At 42.2% G+C, this 19,981-nt stretch overlaps 1 protein-coding gene across 3 annotated transcripts in view; it reads left to right on the forward strand.

The window, feature by feature from the left end:
* The first annotated feature begins 3,115 nt into the window (after nt 1–3,115).
* Ppm1b (protein phosphatase, Mg2+/Mn2+ dependent 1B) overlaps nt 3,116–19,981 on the forward strand; it is a 64,956-nt gene continuing 48,090 nt past the window's right edge. For all 3 annotated transcript variants that reach the window (XM_021217597.2, XM_021217598.2, XM_021217595.2), the window contains exon 1: nt 3,116–3,505. The gene's annotated coding sequence lies outside the window, so the exon portion shown is untranslated. The remainder of the gene's footprint in view (nt 3,506–19,981) is intronic.

The following is a 19,981-nucleotide window of genomic DNA, read 5'->3' on the forward strand; positions in this document are numbered from 1 at the left end:
AAAATATATTCTGTAAGTCATTTAAATGATTCCTAGGCTGTCGAAGATGGCTCTGCAGGGATAGGCGACTGTAATCAAACTAAATAGCCTCGGTTCTACTCTGGGACCCTACAGGATGGCAAGAGCTCATTGCCCTCAGACCTCCACTCCACACATGCACACACACTCACACACACACACACACACACATACACACACATGCAAACACACACACATCCACACTCACACACATCCACACACATATACCCACACATACACATACACGCAAACACACATACATGCAAACACACAAACACACTCACATGCAAACACACACACATGCAAACACACACATACAAACACACACACACATGCAAACATACACATACATACATACACATGCAAACACATACACACACATACACATACATGCAAACACACATGCAAACACACACACGCAAACACACACAAACACACACATTCACACACACACACATGCAAACACACACACACAAACACACACACACTAAATGTACACATACATACACACACTAAATGTACACACACACAGACATACACACACACACACACACACACATGCAAACACTAAATGCAATTAAACCCTTCTTGATTCCATAATGAAGCCCCTTGTAGGGATAGTCAGAACTAAAGTGGGCTTACTTTCTTTTCTTCATTGAAGCTCACCTACAGTATGCAAAATCAGAGAAAGAAATTTTTATGGCTGTCTCCAATTCTCAGTCATAGGGTCTAAGAATTGGTGTGCCAAACCAAAACCAAAAAAAAGTCAAACAACCGAAAACCAAAACCAAAACCAAAATCTAGCACCCAAAGAACTACTTTAAAAATTATCTTTTGAAGTTCAATCTCCAGAATCACAATCAATTAAATAAAATTTTATTGTACTGAGCTTTATTCCCAGAGTGAGTTCTGGATTTTGTAGGCATGAATGTAGTTGGACCCTCAGGTGATTCTGATTTTAGGTACCTGTTTGCCCACTATCCTGTAAAAACACCATATGTGCTGGCTAGATGTTAATGTCAATTGACACAAGCTAGAGACATCCGAGAGGAGGAAACTTTCATTGAGGAAAAAGCCTTCCTAAGATCTGGCTGTCAGCCAGCCTGCAGAACGATTCCTCAAGTAGTGATTGACGGGGGAGGGCCCAGTCCATTGTGTGTGATGCTACCCTGAGCTGGTGGTCCTAGGTTCTATAAGTGGGCTGAGCGGGCCATGTGAGCAAGCTAATGACCATCAGCTCTTATCTGCAGGTTTGAGTTCCTGTTCTGGCTTCCTTCAGTGATGGGCTACAATGTAGATGTGTAAGTCCAATAAACCCTTTTCTACTCGTTGCTTTTTGGTTGCCATGGTGTTTCATGGTAGCAATAGAAACCTTAAGACAGTGTTCTTGAAGTTCCAGAGAAATCTGAATTGCAACCAAATGTTTATTTCTGCCACTTTCACTGTGGAAATTGCTTCAGAAATATGTTCTTCTTTCCAAAGCTGAATTTGGTTTGTCTAAACCTAAATTGTCCCAACTAACTTATACCTAAGTATGAATAAGATTTAAAACGTCTTTCAAAGACCCGTGTAAATATCAGCAGGAGCGTGTTTAAAAATCTCTTCAGGTGAGCGTTTAAATGCTCCATTACACTTTGATTTGGAAGGATTAACCCGGTTTACTTTCTAGCTCAATCTGGTTACTAGATGATCATTTCCTCCCGGTCTTTGTGAAGCCTTCCTAGTAATCGTACCCAGTGGGAGAATTCTTTATGTCATCATTACCCTTTGCAGGCGTTCAATGATTACCTACCATTCCAGTCTGGGACTGCCTGCCAGTTTTACTTTTTTATCTCCAGTTCTGCCTACTACATGCTTAGCAAACTGCAGGTGCCCTTAAAGAGAGGAATGACCTAGTGAATGTCAAGAGCCTAAATAGGAGTTTAAAAATCAGAGCTCAGAAACAAAACTCGGAACTGCCAGGGGCTGGAAGGCAGGAGGTCGAGGTAAAGAAGACGAGCGAACAATCTGAACCATCGCAAAATCATCCCGAAGGGATCACCTGTCCCATTTTCTCAAGTGGCTTTTCAGCCTTCTCAACTTCCCGCCCACTCTCCCCTGCTGGAGACAGGTCATGCAGGTATCCCAACAATGAGGCTCTGATTGGTCAGAGATGATTTCATTGTTAGGGAACATCCGGGCTCTTTCCCTCCCTGCAACACCTCCCCAGAGCCCTGCGCGCCCAGTTTTGCACTCTCGCGTGCGCCCCACCCGTAGCTCGAGCAAAACAACGCCTCTCTCCAGGCCCTTTCTCGAACCTTTCTGTGCTCTCCCTTCACAGCTCTATGCCAAAGAGAGGCGGCCACCTCTTCCAATGAGGGGCTAGGGGCACTTCTCTGGCCAATCAGGAGCCGGCTCTCTCCACTCCGGGTGGGACCAATTTCCACCTATAACTGGACTGCCCGTTGGTTTCTTTATGGTGTTCGTTTTTCGCGAAGCGTAGAGGTCAGATCTTCAGGGTCCGCAGACTCGGGGCTTGGCCATCTACGAACACTAGCCAATCCCTTTTAGGATACTTTTGCGCGTTCATTTAAAAAAAGCCGAAGTGACGGACTTGGAAATTGGTTTCGTGACGGACAAGTAGAGGAAGCCAATAATCAGAGGATCAGGTCTCCATTTGAACCAATCAGAAAAGGATATCGGTCTTCGAGTTGGGGCGTAATTTGACTGACAGAGGACTCTACCTATGGTTACTAGGGTGGGCAGGTCGGTGACGTCAGGAGTTAGTGCAAGGCGGAGGCGGGGCTGAATAAAGTAAATGGTAATGAAGGGTTGGGTCTCACTGGTGGGCGGTGTTTGATGGATAGTTGACCTTGCCAATTAAAGGTGGGCACTGACGCCCAATAGGAAATTAAAGACTCAGAGGCGGGGTCGTGTGGGCGGGGAAAGAGAAGCACAGAAGGTACTAGGCCAGGTTGGGCGGGAGAACGTAGATTGACAGGCTTCTCAGCAAACTGACGGCAGCGGTGACACACGCGGCGTCCCAATGGGTGCCCTTGAGGGGCGGAGCCCGAGGAGGGGCGGGGAAAGGCGGCAGTGCGGGGAGGGGGGGTTGCAGAAGGAGCCGAGCGGCCGCTGCTCAATGGCGGAAAAGCCGCTGGTGCTGTGACCGCCCGGTCCCCCCTGGCAGTTGCGGGGGAGTTTCCTGCCGGCGCGGCTGGAGTCTCTGTTTCTCCGTGTCCGGTGGCTGGAAGATGCTCCAGAGAGATCAGGCTGCGGCGGAGGAGGTGGCGGCGGCCGAGTCGGCAGCGGCTCTGGGTTGGAGAGAAGGCGGCGGCGGCGGTGTGAGGGGCCGGACGGTGTAAACAGCTCGGGCGGCGGCGGTGGCCGAGCCCCCGAGGGCGAAGCGGCGGCGGAGGCGGTGTCGCGTCTCGGGAGGAAGCCGGGGGCCGCGGGCGGCTGTGCGGCGGGCGAGCCCGCGAGACCTCGCCTTCCACCTTCGCCCCAGGTAAGGCCGCTCTGCGCCCAGCCGAGTGGGGAACGGCCGTCCGGCCGTCCAGCCTGCTCTCGGAGCACCGGGCTAGGCCCGGGCCTGGGCTGCCGCCTCCGCCTCCACCTGCGCTCGAGGCTTCGCGGGGCGCGGCGAGGGAGTAGTTTGCCGGCTCGCGTGGAAGTCCGCTGCTTCCCCTCGCGCCGCGGCGTGCAGGCGGCGCCCATGGGCGCGCGGGCCACCCCAGGCCGCGGCTCACCCAGTCCTGCAAGCCGCTCAGGAAAACACCTTTCGGTGTGAGGCTCTCTCCGGGTCGCTTTCTGCCCTCCCCTGCGCCCCGCTCTACTTCCTCGTGAAATCTTTCTGGTTTTTCTGTCTGTGCCTCTCCGGGCCTCCTTCCCCCTCCTGTGCTTTAAACCGTTTGTCTTGATCCTCTTAGCCAGACTCGGGGGTCGTGTCTGTGTGTGCCCACCAACCACGGTCCGAAAATTTCGGGTGTCGTGCTTAACAATGGGCTTCTTAAATGAAATTACTATGAACTCCGTCTCAAATTTACATAAATTCCATTAAGAATAGACTGGACAGTATTAAGTGGTCGGTCATACTTTTTATCTTTAAAAGCCTTTAAGGAAAGAAAGTATCACTAAGCATAGAGTGAAAAGAAGCCTGAAATAAACGTATAAATGAAGGACTTGGTGAATGTTAGAGCCATTTCTTCATTTTTTAAAACGTTGCATGACCTCTAATACCAGTTTTAGCACCTCTAGGACGTTTGCCCATCTCATTTGGCAAAAAATTGCCTCTTAAGGATTTGATAGCTGCCCAAATTCATCAGTATTCAAGCACTTCTAAAAACAACTTGGAAACTTAAAAACAACTAAGAAGTTGTTTTGGTAAGTCACACAGAACTTTTAAAATAGGCCCCACATGTTTAATGTATCAAAATAAAACTGGCAGGAGTCTTATAAAGGGATTATTAGGGAATTTGGGTTGTCTTCGTGTTATGCGGCTATTTTGGGAAAACCATTCTTTTTCTGTAACAAACGTTTATAGCTACTGTGATGTGAGAGTTCCTAAAGCTCATTGTGGGGTTAGCACAGGGACTCTTTAAGTTGAGCTACTGCATGGATGGAGAAGTGGTAGGTTGTCCAGTGAAGAGGGTATAAGTCACAGTGTGTTCTGCTCGATGGCCACTACATGTTAATAAATATTATTTCATTTACTTTCCCTGTTGTGCAATTACAGTGTTCCTTTTGTAGGCCGCCTTTGAAATACATCATCTCTCAAGTATGGAGGTTATTCTGATTATTATAGAATTTTCCGAGTATAGACTTCAACTTGCAATAATATTTAAAGGATAATCTTTTATTTATTTTGAGACCAGGGCATAGGGAGCTGATTATATAAGCCCGGCTGGCCTTGAACTCACAGAGATACTCTGGCCTCCGAGTGCTGGGCTTGAAGGCCTGTACCACTTACTACACCCAGCTAGATAGTGATTTTTTTTTTCTTTAAAAAAATGCTTTTGTGGCCCTTACAAATGGACAGAGTGTGTGCTGTCATAAGAACTTAATTTTTGTTACTGTTTTACTGTTTATTATTTAGTGGGGCAATCTTCTCCACACACATCCGAAATACTGCTCCCCCACCCCCAATTGTTAGTTTTTTTGGTTTTTTTCTTTGAGACAGGATCTCATAATGGAACTCAGGCTGACCTTGGCTGGTCCCAAAGTGGTCCTCCTGCCTCAGATTCTTAGGGTTATAGGGTGCCACCATTCTTGTCGCTCCTCTCTTTTCATATTTTAAAAAGTTATTTTTTATATTTGTTTTATGAGTGTTTGCTTACATTGTGTAAATGATCGACTTGCACCACCACGTGTGTGCCTGGTGCTAGTAGTGGAGGCCAAGAGGGAGTGAGGGCATGAGATCTGGAACCAGTTACAGCCAGCTGTGAGCTGCCATTTCAGCATTGGGAACTGAACCCAGGTCTTCCAAAAGAGCAGCAAGTGCTCTAATTGCTCTCTAGCTCCTGAACTCTCTCTACTAAAGCTTTAAATCTTTGTTTTTGCTTGTTTAATGGTTGTATTTTCTTTGTTATTCTCTTATAACTTCCTAAGACAGTTTCTGCCTGGTACCTTGTGTTCACATATGTTCATGTATGTTGTCACTTGAGCTTTCATATGTTAGTTGGTATTTGTCCACTTTTCTTGAACTTGGTTTGATGAGTATTGTCGTAAATGGTGGGCAGAGCTTCAGCACCCGTGCTCTGACGTTGGGCATCTGGTGTCTGTGAAGACTTCAGGAGGAAGGGAGAGCCTTTTTAGTTCCTGGGATGCTCATGTCAGTACACAGTTTTATGTTAGTAGTCACATAACTATTAAATCCCCTAAGAGTATATCATCCAAAGGAATGAGATAGTGTCTAAAAGGTTATGCTCCTAAGAGCAGTTGATTCATAGGTTGATTAGGTGGGAAAAAGTAGCGTTGAAAGTTAGAATCTTTCTTTCCTATGGTGCATATGTTTTAGTGGAAACTTTTGAATTCAATTGCCTTATAGTATCACTTAGATATGGAAATTTATTAAAAATCAGCTTGGGCAAGAGTGAAAGGTCTATGCCCTTGTACATGAGTTGGGAAATGGCTTTTATTATATCTGATACTGAGCGTGAATTTTCTCCCCCTCCCACCTTGGATGTGTAACCTATGTAATTTATATTTCATGAGTATTTATGTGTTATGTGTAATCCTTTGAATGTATATCATAACCTTACCTTGCACACAAAGGAGTAAAATAACCTAATCCTAATAGTGGCCTATTCTCCTGGCACTCAGGACATTGAGGCAAGATAATTGCAAGATCCAGAGGCCACAGAGCAAGACTGCGTTAAAAATATTACTAAAATGAATAAAATTAATGTCTTATAATACATATTTTATGTTTTCTGCAAAATACAATTGTGGTGATTTATTGTTTGTTTTTTTTTTTATAGAAAAAATATCAGTGGTATCAGATTTATACAAGGAATTTTGGTTGTGATTTTTATTTTTAAGTTTTTCAACTTTAAAATTTAATAGGATTTATTTATGCAGTAATTTTAAGGTATGAATAATGGTAAGAGATTTGAAGAATGTGATGGTTTTAGGTTTTCTGTGAGTCTTCCTTGTTCCTATTTTCCTTTTTTCTTTAGAAGTGAGAGTGAGGGGATAGGTCCTCTCTCGAGCCACTGCCGTGGTGATTCTCTGAGAGCCCGAGGACCCAACTTAGATGTCAGACTTGGTGCCAAGGCACCTCTACTCCCCAAGGCTTCTCTTCGGCTCGTATCGTTTACCTTAGTGAACTCATCTTAGAATTAGAATGGTCCTGAACACTGACTGCTGCTTTAAGTTTTGTTGTGTAACATAGCCAAGAACGGTAACAGCTGTATTGATTCAGGGGATTCATTAGCTGAGGGCATGAGATAAGAGTCTTTTTTTTTTTTTTGGCTTTTCGAGACAGGGTTTCTCTGTGTAGCCCTGGCTGTCTTGGATGTGGGCAGACTCCGGGTATGTGATTAGTCTACTTCCCATACACTACTGTTTTGTAAAGTCAGTGAAGGTAAGATAGAGTGAAATTGGGAACTATTTAGATTTTGTGTTTTATATTTGCTGAGTGCAAAACATCTTAAATGAACAGAATTTGTTATCAGTTTCTACCAGTTAATGAGTACATGTGAAAAAGCTACAGAGTCTCAAAATCTGGACTTTGCTTTCCTTTTTTTTTGGGGGGGGGGGGTAAACAGGGTCTCTTTATTCCAGGCTGGCCTCAAATCTCAGGTTATCCTTGAACTTCTCTGACCCTCTGCCTCCACCTCCTGAGAGCTCTAGGGTTACTGGAGTGCTCAGGCCTGTCTGGCTTTAGAGCTAGGGTGCTAGAGCTAGGACAAGGGCTTTGTGAGTGCTAGGCAGGTGTTTGCTGAGCGCTCTGCTTACCTGGGCTCTGGTTGCTGCTTGCTTTTGGTGTTCTCAACTCACTGTACTGCATCTTTAGCGAGTCATTTGGAAATCACCATGTTTATGCCCCTTGATCACCTCCTCCCTCCCTCCCTCCTTCCCTGTCTCCCCAATTTCCTGTGTTCATGGTATGGACCCGACCCTAGGACCTTAGAAATACTGGAAAGTACTCTATCCCTGAGCTACAGCCCCAGCATGTTTCCAAGTCTTTACAGGTAGAACGATTTCTGCTCAGTGTCTTTCAGTAGCCTTAGTTGAGAAGATTGATCTGATCTCTAGCCCTCCCAGAAAGAACACCCTTTGCATTAGCTTTCAGTAGTGTGATCAGGCCGTTAGGTCAGTGAGGCTAAAAGGACCTTTTACTGACTTCTTTTTTTGTTTGTTTGTTTTTGAGACAGGGTTTCTCTGTATAGCCCTGGCTGTCCTGGAACTCACTTTGTAGACCAGGCTGGCCTCGAACTCAGAAATCNGCCTGNCTCTGCCTCTCAAGTGCTGGGATTAAAGGCATGGTCCATCACTGCCCAGCAACTGACTTTTTTTTGTTGTTTTTTTTTTTTGTTTTTTTTTGTTTTTTTGTTTTTTTGTTTTTCGAAACAGGGTTTCTCTGTATAGCCCTGGCTGTCCTGGAACTCACTTTGTAGACCAGGCTAGCCTTGAACTTAGAAATCCGCCCGCCTCTGCCTCCCGAGTGCTGGGATTAAAGGCGTGCGCCACCACACCTGGCCTGACTTCTTGATTATATAACATTTCCAAGTTTATATGTATTACTATGTTGGATATTTAATTTTTTAAATAACCTAGTATCCTAGAAAACATGAATATCATTAAGCTCACTTTTTTGTTTTGTTTTTCGGTTTTTTTTGGTGAGAGTGAACCCAGGGTTTCATATATGCTAGACAAACCATCTATTACTGTGCTACATGCCCAGCCCATACTTTCTTTTCTTCCATATTTCAGAGTGCTATTTTTCCCCAATTTAATTTTAACAGAAACATTTTACTTCTGAATTATGGTCATGACATAACCACTTCTGAAGTAAAGTGACCATATCTACATGTACCTGTCTGTCTGTCTGTTGGGTTTTTCTTCTGTCCAGGAGTCTCACTATCTAGCTCCCTCCCTCTTGCCTCTAGAACTCCCTCCCATGAAGACCAGGCTGGCTGGCTTCAGACTCACAGAGAACTTTGCCTCTGCCTCTGCCTCTGCCTCTCTGCCTCTGCCTCTGCCTCTCTGCCTCTGCATCCACCTCCCACAAGCTCTGCAACAGTAGGTATTTTAAATGTTGTTACTTTTAATAATAAAAGAAGTTAATAGCACCAGGAGGTGGTGGGGGCCAGGGCTATACAGAGAAACCCTGTCTCGAAAAAAACCAAACCAAAAAAAAAAAAAAAAGAACTTAATAGCTTGGTCAGTTGTACTTCACACAGTAGACTTAATACTAAGGCTTGGGATATTTAAAGCAGTTTACCACTTTGAAACTTTTATGACTTGCCAAGTTTGTTATATATATGTGTGTGTGTGTGTCCTTATACTAGTGTACTCAGAAACAGAGTCCCTACAATACTACTTTATTATTAACTTGTTAAGGTTAGAGTAGATTCAGTGTTTTCTTTTGGAGAACTTTGAAATGCCAGTTTTCCTGGCCAGTCTGTGTACATAGTGAGACTTCCTTTCAAAAAGAGTCAAATGAACAAAAAGAAGTATCATCAAGATTGTTTTTAGGCCTTAAATGAACTTCTGGCAAGGCAAACATCTTGACTTCAGAAGCATCACTACTTAGAAAACGTACTTTGTATCTGGTGCAGTACAGGCCCTAGGTGCAGAGGGTCTGCTCTTGGGGGCTGGCCACTGATGACGGAGCTTCTAGGGCTGGAACCAATTACCGAGGATAACGTCTGTCTCTAGGAGCATTGAGAGTTTTGTTTATTTAGAATGACCTTCACTACAAAATAGATGGTTAGTGAAAAATACATTGTATCATAGAAACAGAAACTGTTCTTTTAATGAAAACTAAAATGTTGGTTAAATTCTCTGATTTGTAATGTAACAGACAGTGAAGCAAGAGGCTAGTTTGTATTGTGATGGGGTGGGTACCTGAGAAGCAGCAGGACTGACAGATGAATGAAACAATTTAGAGGAATTCATGAGCCGTGGTGGCACAGGCCTTTAATCCCAGCACTCTGGAGGCAGAGGCAGGCAGATAAAATCTTTGAGTCCAGCCTGGTCTTCAGAGTGAGTTCCAGTATAGCCGAGGCTACCATTTGAAAACAAAAAAGAAGGATTTCAAAGTATTTTAAGCCCGAGGCTGCTATCATTGGCTCTTAAATAGAGTTGCATTTTCTGGATTCAGTGTAAGTGCTCCAAATATTGAAAAGGGGTTGTTAATAGGCATTCTTACGGATTGGAAAGCATAGGAGTTAATATGTTAATAGGTATTCTTACGGATTGGAAAACATAGGAGTTAATATGTTGCTTGAGGGCATCTAATCTCTCTGGGTGCTATAGGTCTTCCTGCCCCAAATTAAAACATTAACCTCTGAGGTAAGAGCCTGGTTTTTCTACTGAATGTAGGTAGCTTTTATATTTTCCTACAGTTGAGAAAAAAATTAACCCAAAATGATACAAGTTTAATATTTGGGATGCTTTCTGTTAATTTCATTTACTCTAGGCTGCAACCTACAGAGGTGTAAAATGTTCACAGTGGTAAAGTATTTAATATATAGCTCTCTGGTACTCAGGTTCAATGATGTGCATGCAGAGTACTATTTCAGGTTGTAATGAACAAGAGAGAGGCCCCCACCCCCACCCCCATCCCCCAGTAGATTGTCTGTTCAAGCTAGCCAGTGACTCTTTAGTTCTCTGTGCAGCTGCACTCCTTTCGGGCTGCTGTCAAACAGAGGATGTGGCTGTTTTCTCCTCACATTTAAAGCTGATTAGAACTTAACTGGTTGTTTTGTTTGTTCTCACGGTTGCCTAGGCTGCCATGGAATCAAGTGATTCCCTGCCTCGGTCTTCCAAATAATTAGGACTACAGGTTTGTACTACTGTATCTTGCTGAGCTTCACTAGTTTTAAAAAAGGAAAGGAAGAGTTGTTGAACAGTTGGACAAAAATTGGAGTATGTTAGGAAAGGGGAAATTGTACTTAAGAGCAGTATTGATTTCGGTTTAGAATGAGACCCAGAGAGAGAAAAAGTCAGTCCTTAAAGTAGGAACCTAGGTGTTTTTAGAAGGGAGAGTGGGAGAAATGGTAGGCTGCCAATGAGAAGAGGAACAGCACTTTCAGTGGGTCGGTTGACAAATAAAGAGGGATGGGGCTAGGTTAGGGCCCTGGCTTGGGAATGTCTGTAAAATGAATGTTATTACTTGTGTTGGGAAAGGATCTTGTTCTTTTCTGTTCCTAGTGGAATGATTAATGGCTGACCACTGGTGTCTGATAATACTGTGACTGACTTGTGGCTGCTACATCTGTTCTCTAGCTGTTTGACAATTCAGCAAAGGGTGATTGATGCTTCTAATGCGTTCTTAGTTTCCTGTCCTCAGGTTGTCTGTTGTCGCTGCTCTCCTAATTTCATGACTTTGGTATATTACCTGTGGAGGTTCTGCTTTTTCTGTATGAGGAGTAGGACTCCTGCCTGAGAAGCAGGTGCTTGCTTTGGGCCTTTTGTAGCCACAGGGTTCTAGTGTTCTGTGTACTGATGATACAGTTTGGTAAAGATGTTTGTTTGAGATTATACAAACATTGCACACTAAGCTTGAAAGATGTGAGTTTTTGTTTTTATTTTGATTCATGATGGTCTTTTCATTTGCGAGTAAGATTTTGTGATCCTCATTGTTGCAGTGAGTCAAGATTAGGTTTTTAACTTAAAGGTGAATTTACTTGTATTTATTTACAATATAAAAATAAGCATTGGTTTTACTTATGACACAAGAGACCAAGTAATTCCATCTAAGTAAACCTTCTCGTTTCCTGTTTTGGGGAGGGGGTACTAGGGAGAGTACTCAGGGTCTTCAGTTTGCATTCTAGTACTGAGCTGCACACCCAGCCTCTTATAATTTGTTTGGTTAATTTAAAGTTTTAATGGTTGGTGAGCCTAAACTTGGGGAAACTGGATTTCAATTGGTCAGTAGTGTCTCGAATCAAATTGCAAAGTGTAAGAACAAATGCTAGTTTAACTTAGAATAGTTGTTGTAAAAGTAACTTTTATTTGCCTGATGTGGTTGTCATCTCTGATGCTCACTGCCTCAGTCTGCTAACCTAGGCCTAGGCTTAGAAGGTTCTAGGCCTAGAATGTTGTCGGCCTCTGAGACTTGTTGCTGAGTAAGCTCTCCCTTTCTAGTTCTTTCTGAACTCTGGCTGGCTGGTTCAACTCAGCTGTTCAGGCTCAAACTTCTTTCCAAGCTGATTGATTCAAACTGGCTTCTTTCACTTGTCACCGAATTGCCCTGTTTGGCCTCATACTAACTTTGTGTAATCTTCTGCCACATAATTCACCTGTGTTTGGTTTGTCCTCTCTTGATCCCGTCTCTGTAGAACCCTCCCAGTAAAACTGTCTCTTCTCCCCTGCACTGCTCTCTCTGCTCTTTCCTCTCCTTCCTTAGGAGAGTTGGGAGTATTCTGTCACTGACTCATTCTGTCACATCTTTCTCTGATTCATCACTTTGTCTGCCCCTCAACTAGACATAATTTTCAAAGATGGGTGCTTCCTTCAACAAACTAACTTTACCTTCATTCATTGTTTGGGATTAAAGGTGTGTGCTAAGGACTGAGCCACACCACAACTAGAAACAGGTTTTTCCATTAAATAACACAATCTCGGGGTACACAGTGTGATCAAATGTTCTGCAACAAGTTCTCAATTTTGCTTTACAGACAAAATCTAGGTTGTTAGGGTAGTAAATGTTTGCAAGAGTCAGTAATGATCGAGATTTTTATATTATTCTTAATCTATATCTTGACTCCTTTCTAAGGTAAGTTTGTCTGTAGTTGAGGATGTTTGCTCATCTGCATTTATGCTCTAGTGCAGGTTTCTGTTTGTTTGTTTGTTATTTTTGCTTTTTGGCCACTCTTTGTTACATGATTTTAATTTTTGATTTTGTGTGTATCGATGTTATGCCTGCATGTATATCTTGTATCATGTGCATGCTAGCCAGAAGAGGGTGCTGGATCCCCAGGAACTGGAGTTTGGATGATTGTTAGCCTCTCTGGATGCTGAGATTTGAACCCAGGTCCTCTATGAGAGTAGCTGTATTTTGTTATTTGTTTTTACTTTTTTTTATTCACTTTACATCCTGATCACAGGCTCCCCATGACCTCTCCTCCCAACCCCCATGCTCTCTTCCCAGTCCCAGCTTTATAAATCCCCTCCCCCAATGCCTCCTCACCTCCACATCCTTTCCCTCTGAAGCCCAACAGGGCAGTCCAGCTAGGGGGAAGGGGATCCAATGGCTGGGAACAGAGACTGAGCCAACCCCCATATCACTTGTTAGGGGAGTAGCCAGTGTTCTAAATCACTGAGACATCTCTCCAGCCCTGCTTAACTTTTAAATACAGGGTTGTCACAAAATTTGGGCACACTGATGTCTATATAGTAGTTTATTGATGGTTTATTACAAGGAATTTGTTTAAAAATAATCTGTTTTCAGACATGATCAATATATAAAAAGAAATTAGTGTATCTTTCCTGGATTATATTGCATGGACAAATTATGGGAGTCAACTATTATATATTTGAATTTAAAGAATCGGAGTTGACTACTGGAATCATGGATTATCAACATTTCAAATTCTCACTAGCTACATATGACTGGTGGCTACTGTGTTAAATAGCATAGATTCTTGTCTATATTTGGTATTTCAAGTATCTCTTGTCCCTCTGAAAGTGGTGAACATGATTATTTTCTTGTGGCTTTAATTTTGTATTTTTCTATTAGGGTGTTTAAACCTTGGGGCCAGTCAAGGTTCTCAGATGGCTTTTGGCCATAATTCCCTTTCTGTGCGTTTGCCATTATCACTTGTCAAACTTTCTACATTCTTTTTTGTTTTGTTTTGTTTTTTTCAAGACAGGGTTTCTCTGTATAGCCCTGGCTGTCCTGGAACTCACTTTGTAGACCAGGCTGGCCTCGAACTCAAATCCGCCTGCCTCTGCCTCCCAAGTGCTGGGATTAAAGGCGTGTACCACCACTGCCTGGCTTAACTTTCTACATTCTTATTTTTTAGAAAATGGTTAAAAAAATGATTGTAGGTATATATGAACAGGAAGTACTTTACAAAATACAGGTGTTTATTGTGCATTTTTAGGGATTGTGTGTCTATAAAATGATGATGCCAATAAAGATTTTAACCTAATGATAGTTTAAAATCCCCCAAATAGTTTAAAATACAATGAAATATGGGTGCTTAGAATGATGGTTTTTGAATGTTCAGTTAATACAGTGTTTAGTAGGTGGGGAGAGCAAGGTGATTTTGTTATAACTATATTTTTTTTTTCATTAAAGAAATTCCTTAATTTGTTCTTCATCTTGTTGATGTGTTTTTCTTTGGTCCTAAAACCTAAGGATCCCTAAGAAGAGCCAGTCTGAATGGATTCTGGTCTAGAACCTAGAAGTCTCAAAACAGCTGTCAGGCGAGACTAATAGGGACTAGGAGGGGCTGCTTTATGTCCAGCAGGAAAGAGCAGGTGATAGGAATTTATTAGTGTGCCCTCTGCAGTGAGTGGTTGCTTTAAGAGTGAACCATTAAAGGGAAGTAGTGACAGGGTAGGATAAAGAGTGGGGAATGCTGCTGTTTTCGTTGGTTAGTTAAATAGAGAATTGAGTAGAACAAGGAGACAGGTGGGCAAGCCCAGAGTGTATCCCTGCATAGGGCTGAGGCGTTGCTGTTCAGAGGCTGAGGTTCTGGTTATCCTAGACTGGGATTAATCTAGATTAGGTATTATTTTGTATTTAGTGGGGTGCTTTGTTATTGTTATTTGGGGGGATATGAGAAGCCATCACATCTTCCTTTGGGACATTTAGAGTATGTTTTAAGAAGACAAAAGTTGTCTTAGATTATAGAGAAAGGGCAGATGATGGCAGTCAGGTTACTACAGGGAGGGAAGCAGGTACCTCAGGTGATGATGTGAAGATTAGCGTGGTGGCTGGAAAGGGACACTTAACCAACAGCACTAATGGAAGATGGGGACTTCAAGAATAGTGCTTGGGGGCTGGAGAGATGGCTCAGCGGTTAAGAGCACTGACTGCTCTTCAGAAGGTCCTGAGTTCAATTCCCAGCAACCACATGGTGGCTCACAACCATCTGTAACGAGATCTGACGCCCTCTTCTGGTGTGTCTGAAGACAGCTACAGTGTACTTATAAATACTAAATAAATAAATCTTTTAAAAAAAAAAAAAGAAAAGAAAAAGAATAGTGCTTGGATTTGTATCCAGAAAAGGGATGATTTCTGCTTTGGGTTACAAGAAGTGCTTGTCATTAATACTTAGTGGGTAGATTGAAGTGGCAGATTGTTTGGTGAGAATTTTATTTATTACACTGTAATTGAACAGATTCAGACTTAATTCGTAAAATTTAAAGTTCATGTATGAAGCCAGTAGGGGTTGCAGAAGTCAATTTTGGCTGAACCATGAGTGTCGTGGGGAGTGGACACACTGGAACTCATACAGTGGTGTTCCTAGGCAACCCCTTCAGTGTTGTCAGACTGTGACTGCACAGCCTTGTTCTACTCACTCCTTTTACACAGAGCACTAAAACAGTCAGGCCCATAAATAACATTTTTCCCAGAAGACTTTGAAACCTTTGCTTGTCCCCTTAACTTGCTCTTTATAATTTGTACTTTCTATATTGGAGGGAGCCGATGGGTGGTGAAGCTGGAAGTCAGGCAGAGCCCCAAGCTCACCTCACTGCCATTCTCACTGAAAAATGTGAGGCAGCAAGCGAGCAAAGAACAGGACTTACTCCTGGGCTTGCTGAGATGGAAACGGTGATCTCTGGCCCTGTTTAAAATCAAGCATAGCCGGGCGTGGTGGCGCACGCCTTTAATCCCAGCACTCGGGAGGAAGAGGCAGGAGGATTTCTGAGTTCGAGGCCAGCCTGGTCTACAAAGTGAGTTCCAGGACAGCCAGGGCTACACAGAGAAACCCTGTCTCGAAAACCAAAAAAAAAAAAATAAAAAAATAAAAAAAATAAAATAAAATCAAGCATAAAATCATAGCTAAGTCCAAAGTAGCGTGAGCATTCGTCTTCTCATCCAGTCGTTAAATACAGATGTAAACACCACTTTAGTTCAGCACTACTAGCTGGAGAAAACTATCTTAATTCTGGGCAAGGAAAGGAATCCTTTTTCTTTAAAATAATTAAACTATTAATGTACACCCTCAGACTCCTAGTAGGCTCTTCAACTTAAACTACTTTCTGGAGACTTTGCTTCAGTCTCTTTAAAATCCAAAGCCATGAAGGCAGTTAAAGAGAAACTAAAGCAGATGATAACAGCATACATGGATCTCAGATATACTGTGTGAACTAAAAGAACCCAGACACAAAGGAGTGCCTGTTGGATACGATTTCATTGCAGAACTACTGTCCTAAGAGCAGGCCACTGACTGCCGTAAACCAGATAGGGAAATGGACTTGACTAGGGCGTGTGGGTATTTGAGAGGGGTGAGAGTTGGTAGGGTGACACAGGTACATTGTAAGAACTCATCAAACCATGCCTGAAGTGATATATTGAATAGGTCAGAGGTCAAAGCCCAAGTCAGACCTTAGCAACAGGATAAGCTGGACAGTGAAGTGGAACTGCACACATTGGATTCATGTTTAATACCTTGAGTTTTCATTTAAACTCGCCTTCTTTGACAGTAAAGCATGCAGAAAAGAAGAAAAATGAGATAAATGGAGTCATACACGAACATACTCTCCATATTGTTCTGATAAAATCTGCTTAAATGTATTGTTTTCTTTGTTTCCTGTCTTTGTGGACTTGTTGGTTTCAGAAATCATTGAGAAGATTTCAAAAATAAAGTAATTTAAAGGAATATTTAAATATAGTAGAACCCAGCTTGAAACACTCAAGGATTCACTAAGTGATATGTGAAAGGATAGTCATTTTAAACATATATTTATTCACTTGTCAATTGTATAACCATGATAGATTTGGGATATAATCTATAAGTTTTCTTTTTTTTTCTTTTTTTGGTTTTTCAAGATAGTGTTTCTCTTTGTTAGCCCTAGCTGTCTGTCCTGAAACTCTGTAGACTAGGCTGACCTTGAGCTCAAAGAGATCTGTCTGCCTCTGCATTCTGAACTTCTGGAATTAAGCTGTGCACAACTACATCTGGCTTGTTCTCATGTTTTATTTTTTGAGATGATTTCCGTAGCCCAGACCGTCCTGAGCCTTGTGGCAATCCCCCTGCCTCAGTCTCCCAAGTGCTGGGATTACATGTGTAAGTCACCATGTTTGTAGTGTTGCCCCTTTCCTCCCCCAGCCCCCCATCTTTAAGGTAATACCAAACTTTTGAGGATTTAAGTAATTAGGTCAGAGTTAAAACAAAGTAAGTGCTTGAGCTGGTGATTGAATTGGTCTATTTTCTGTTCAAGAGAGGAAGTGGGGTAATATGAAAGGCAAGGATATACCTGGGTATATCTGCAAGTTTTTGACCCACAGTAAAATGGACTTTGGTGACAAAGAATCTGACAGTTTTGGCTTTTTACACTAGTAATGTAATGGCAGGCATGGATTCTTAGCTGATGGCCATAGTGACCCTCCAACAGGATAGCGGCTTTGTCCTCAGTAGACCTTTCTTCAATCCTAACATCCTGGGTTCTCAAGTTACTTGTAAATTTTTTCCCCCAAATCATTTGCAAAATGTGCTACATGTATTTTCTTTGTATCACTTTTAATATATGGCATGGAACATTGCTGTCAAAGTTTGATGCCAGTTTTATTTTTTTCTTCCTTTTTTTTTTTTTTTTTTTTTTTTTTTGGTTTTTCGAGACAGGGTTTCTCTGTATAGCCCTGACTGTCCTGGAACTCACTTTGTAGACCAGGCTGGCCTCAAACTCAGAAATCCGCCAGCCTCTGCCTCCCAATTGCTGGGATTAAAGGCGTGTGCCACCACGCCCAGCTCCAGTTTTATTTTTGTGTTGTGTGTGTGAAGGTGGAAAGGATTTTTCCCTTTAAAAGTATAAGAGTTTAGCTAGAACATGTTTCCTGGGCTAGTTTCTACCGTTTCATTATGTTGTTTTGGGGTTTTATTTGAGGAGAGTTTTCTTGACTTGTAGTGTTTGGCGTTTACTCTGTTCCATGGCATTGGTTTCCTCTTACTTGTGAGTCATCATGACATCATGTTGAATCATCTCTCATTGGTGTTGGAGTTCCAGGAGTGCCTGGTTCACACTACTGCTTCATAGATATGAAGGATGACATATTTACTAGTCTCAAGAAGAAGGGAAGTAATTACCTTTATCCTGAGAGCTTTTTAGTCCAATTGAGAGTGTGAGAAGCAAGGATAAGAGGTCTGACTTTGATTGCCTGGATTGCTGCCTTGATAGCTGTGCCTCTGATTTCTTCATCTCTGTACATACATGCAATGTGATTACAATAGTACCTTTTTCTAGGGTGGTTGTGAGCACTGAGTAAATGCTTTAAGTTGTGTGGTTCTTCTTTCTGATGAAGTGCAGTTCTCCAGTGGTTTGACAGTTGATCACTTCATCCTCAGGAAATGCTTTTTTGCCTCTCCCCACACTCTTGGTTGCTGATTCTCAACCTTTACTTGAGTTTTCCACCTTTTGACTAGTAGATGTTGTAGAACTCACCCTGTGGGTCATGACCCCCACAGAGTCACAGGTAAACCTGCCTTGTCACATATTTACATTACCATTCTTTTTAAAAATAGCAAAATTACAGTTATGAAGTAGCAGTGAAGTCATTGGAAGGTTGGAGTCAGCACAAAGTGAGGAACTGTAGTAAAGGGCTCCTCATTAGGGAGGCTGAGAGCCACTGGTGAAGAGCTTGTTTCTTCAGACGGCTCCTCTCGGATGATGCGGTCAGTTTCAGTCATTTAGTTGTCCTTTACATGCTTCCAAACAAGTCCCTCTCTACATACCATGTCCTTAATCCAGCTGCCATGTGAAGACTAGGGGCCACCTGACAGCTACTTCTGTTCTCTTTCAGTTTGCTGTCAGACTAAATCGGGGTTTGTTTTGTTTTGTTTTGTTGTTGTTTTAACTGGGGCTATAGATTTGTACCTGTACCTGGGGATAAAGAGGAGTGGGTTTCATTTTTCACTAGTCCCTAACTGAAATTTAGTATTTTCTTAAAGTATGACCTATCTATTCCATACTCATTGTAGGAATCTCAAGTCATTGCCACCATTTCAGAATTGTGTTGCTTTATTAAGCCTGCCACTAAGTCCTGTCACTGTTAATGAAGAAGACATGATAGTTTGTCTGGCTTCTATAGTTATCCAGATTATCATAGGCATTTTATGGTTTCCTGATTTCTGATTTTCATATATTGTAATAGTTTAGCCTTCTTTTTTATTTAAATCATATAGTATATATTAAAAGTTTTAAGAATGAATTTATTGTTATGTGTGTGAGTATTTTAGCTGTGTGTATATGCACACCATATGTGTACATTACTTGTGGAGGCCAGAAAAGGGCGCTGGATCCTCTCAAACTGGAGTTAGAAATGGAAGTGAGGCTCCATGTGTGTGCTGGGAGACAGAACCCTGGTGCACTGGGTAACAGTCAGTGGTCTTTACCTTCGACCTTCTTCCAACTGCCAGTATATAATTTTGACATGCATTTCATTTTATTGTGGTTAATGAGATTCATCCATATCTTTGCATATTAGTTATAATTTACAGCTTTAGAATCATAAGCCCATAATTAAAAGATAAATACAGTCTGCGAAAAAGACTACAAGTGATGTCAGTCTTGCTTTGGGGAATTCTTACTCAAGCCCCAGGTAGCCTTCAACTCTCAGCAGTTCTCTTGCCTCAGACTTCCACATTCTAGGATTCTAGGTGTGTCGGTGCTTAATTCCTCCTTTATATGCTAGCAACATTGTCCTATGTTGAGAAGTTCTCTTTGAAATTTTACCAGACAGTAAAGTTGTTTTTTTTGTTTTGTTTTCTTTTTTGTTTTTGTTTTTGTTTTGCTGTAGCTTATGTACATACATACTCTGTTCACAGTTATGATCTGCATGTAGTTTGCATTTTAGAACATACTAGTTATAGCTAAACAAAGTTGTAACTACTTCTCCCCCATACCCAAGTAAAATTTCTAGCAAAGCAACATATGACTGTCAGCAGTGCTGTACTTCTCCTTTATAACTTAGCTGATGGGGTATAACTTAACTCCTTAAAAAGGGATTGTTCTTGTCCTGAATTTGAAACCCCTGGATATAGTTTGGCGTCACTAGGTTGAATTCACAGCTCAGGGAACAATAATGCTGGCTATGCTTTCAAACTAGGGAAAGAAAGTCATTCATTCATTCTTGTGATCT

The sequence above is a fragment of the Mus pahari genome, chromosome 18, assembly GCF_900095145.1.
Source record: "Mus pahari chromosome 18, PAHARI_EIJ_v1.1, whole genome shotgun sequence".
Lineage (NCBI taxonomy): Eukaryota > Metazoa > Chordata > Mammalia > Rodentia > Muridae > Mus > Mus pahari.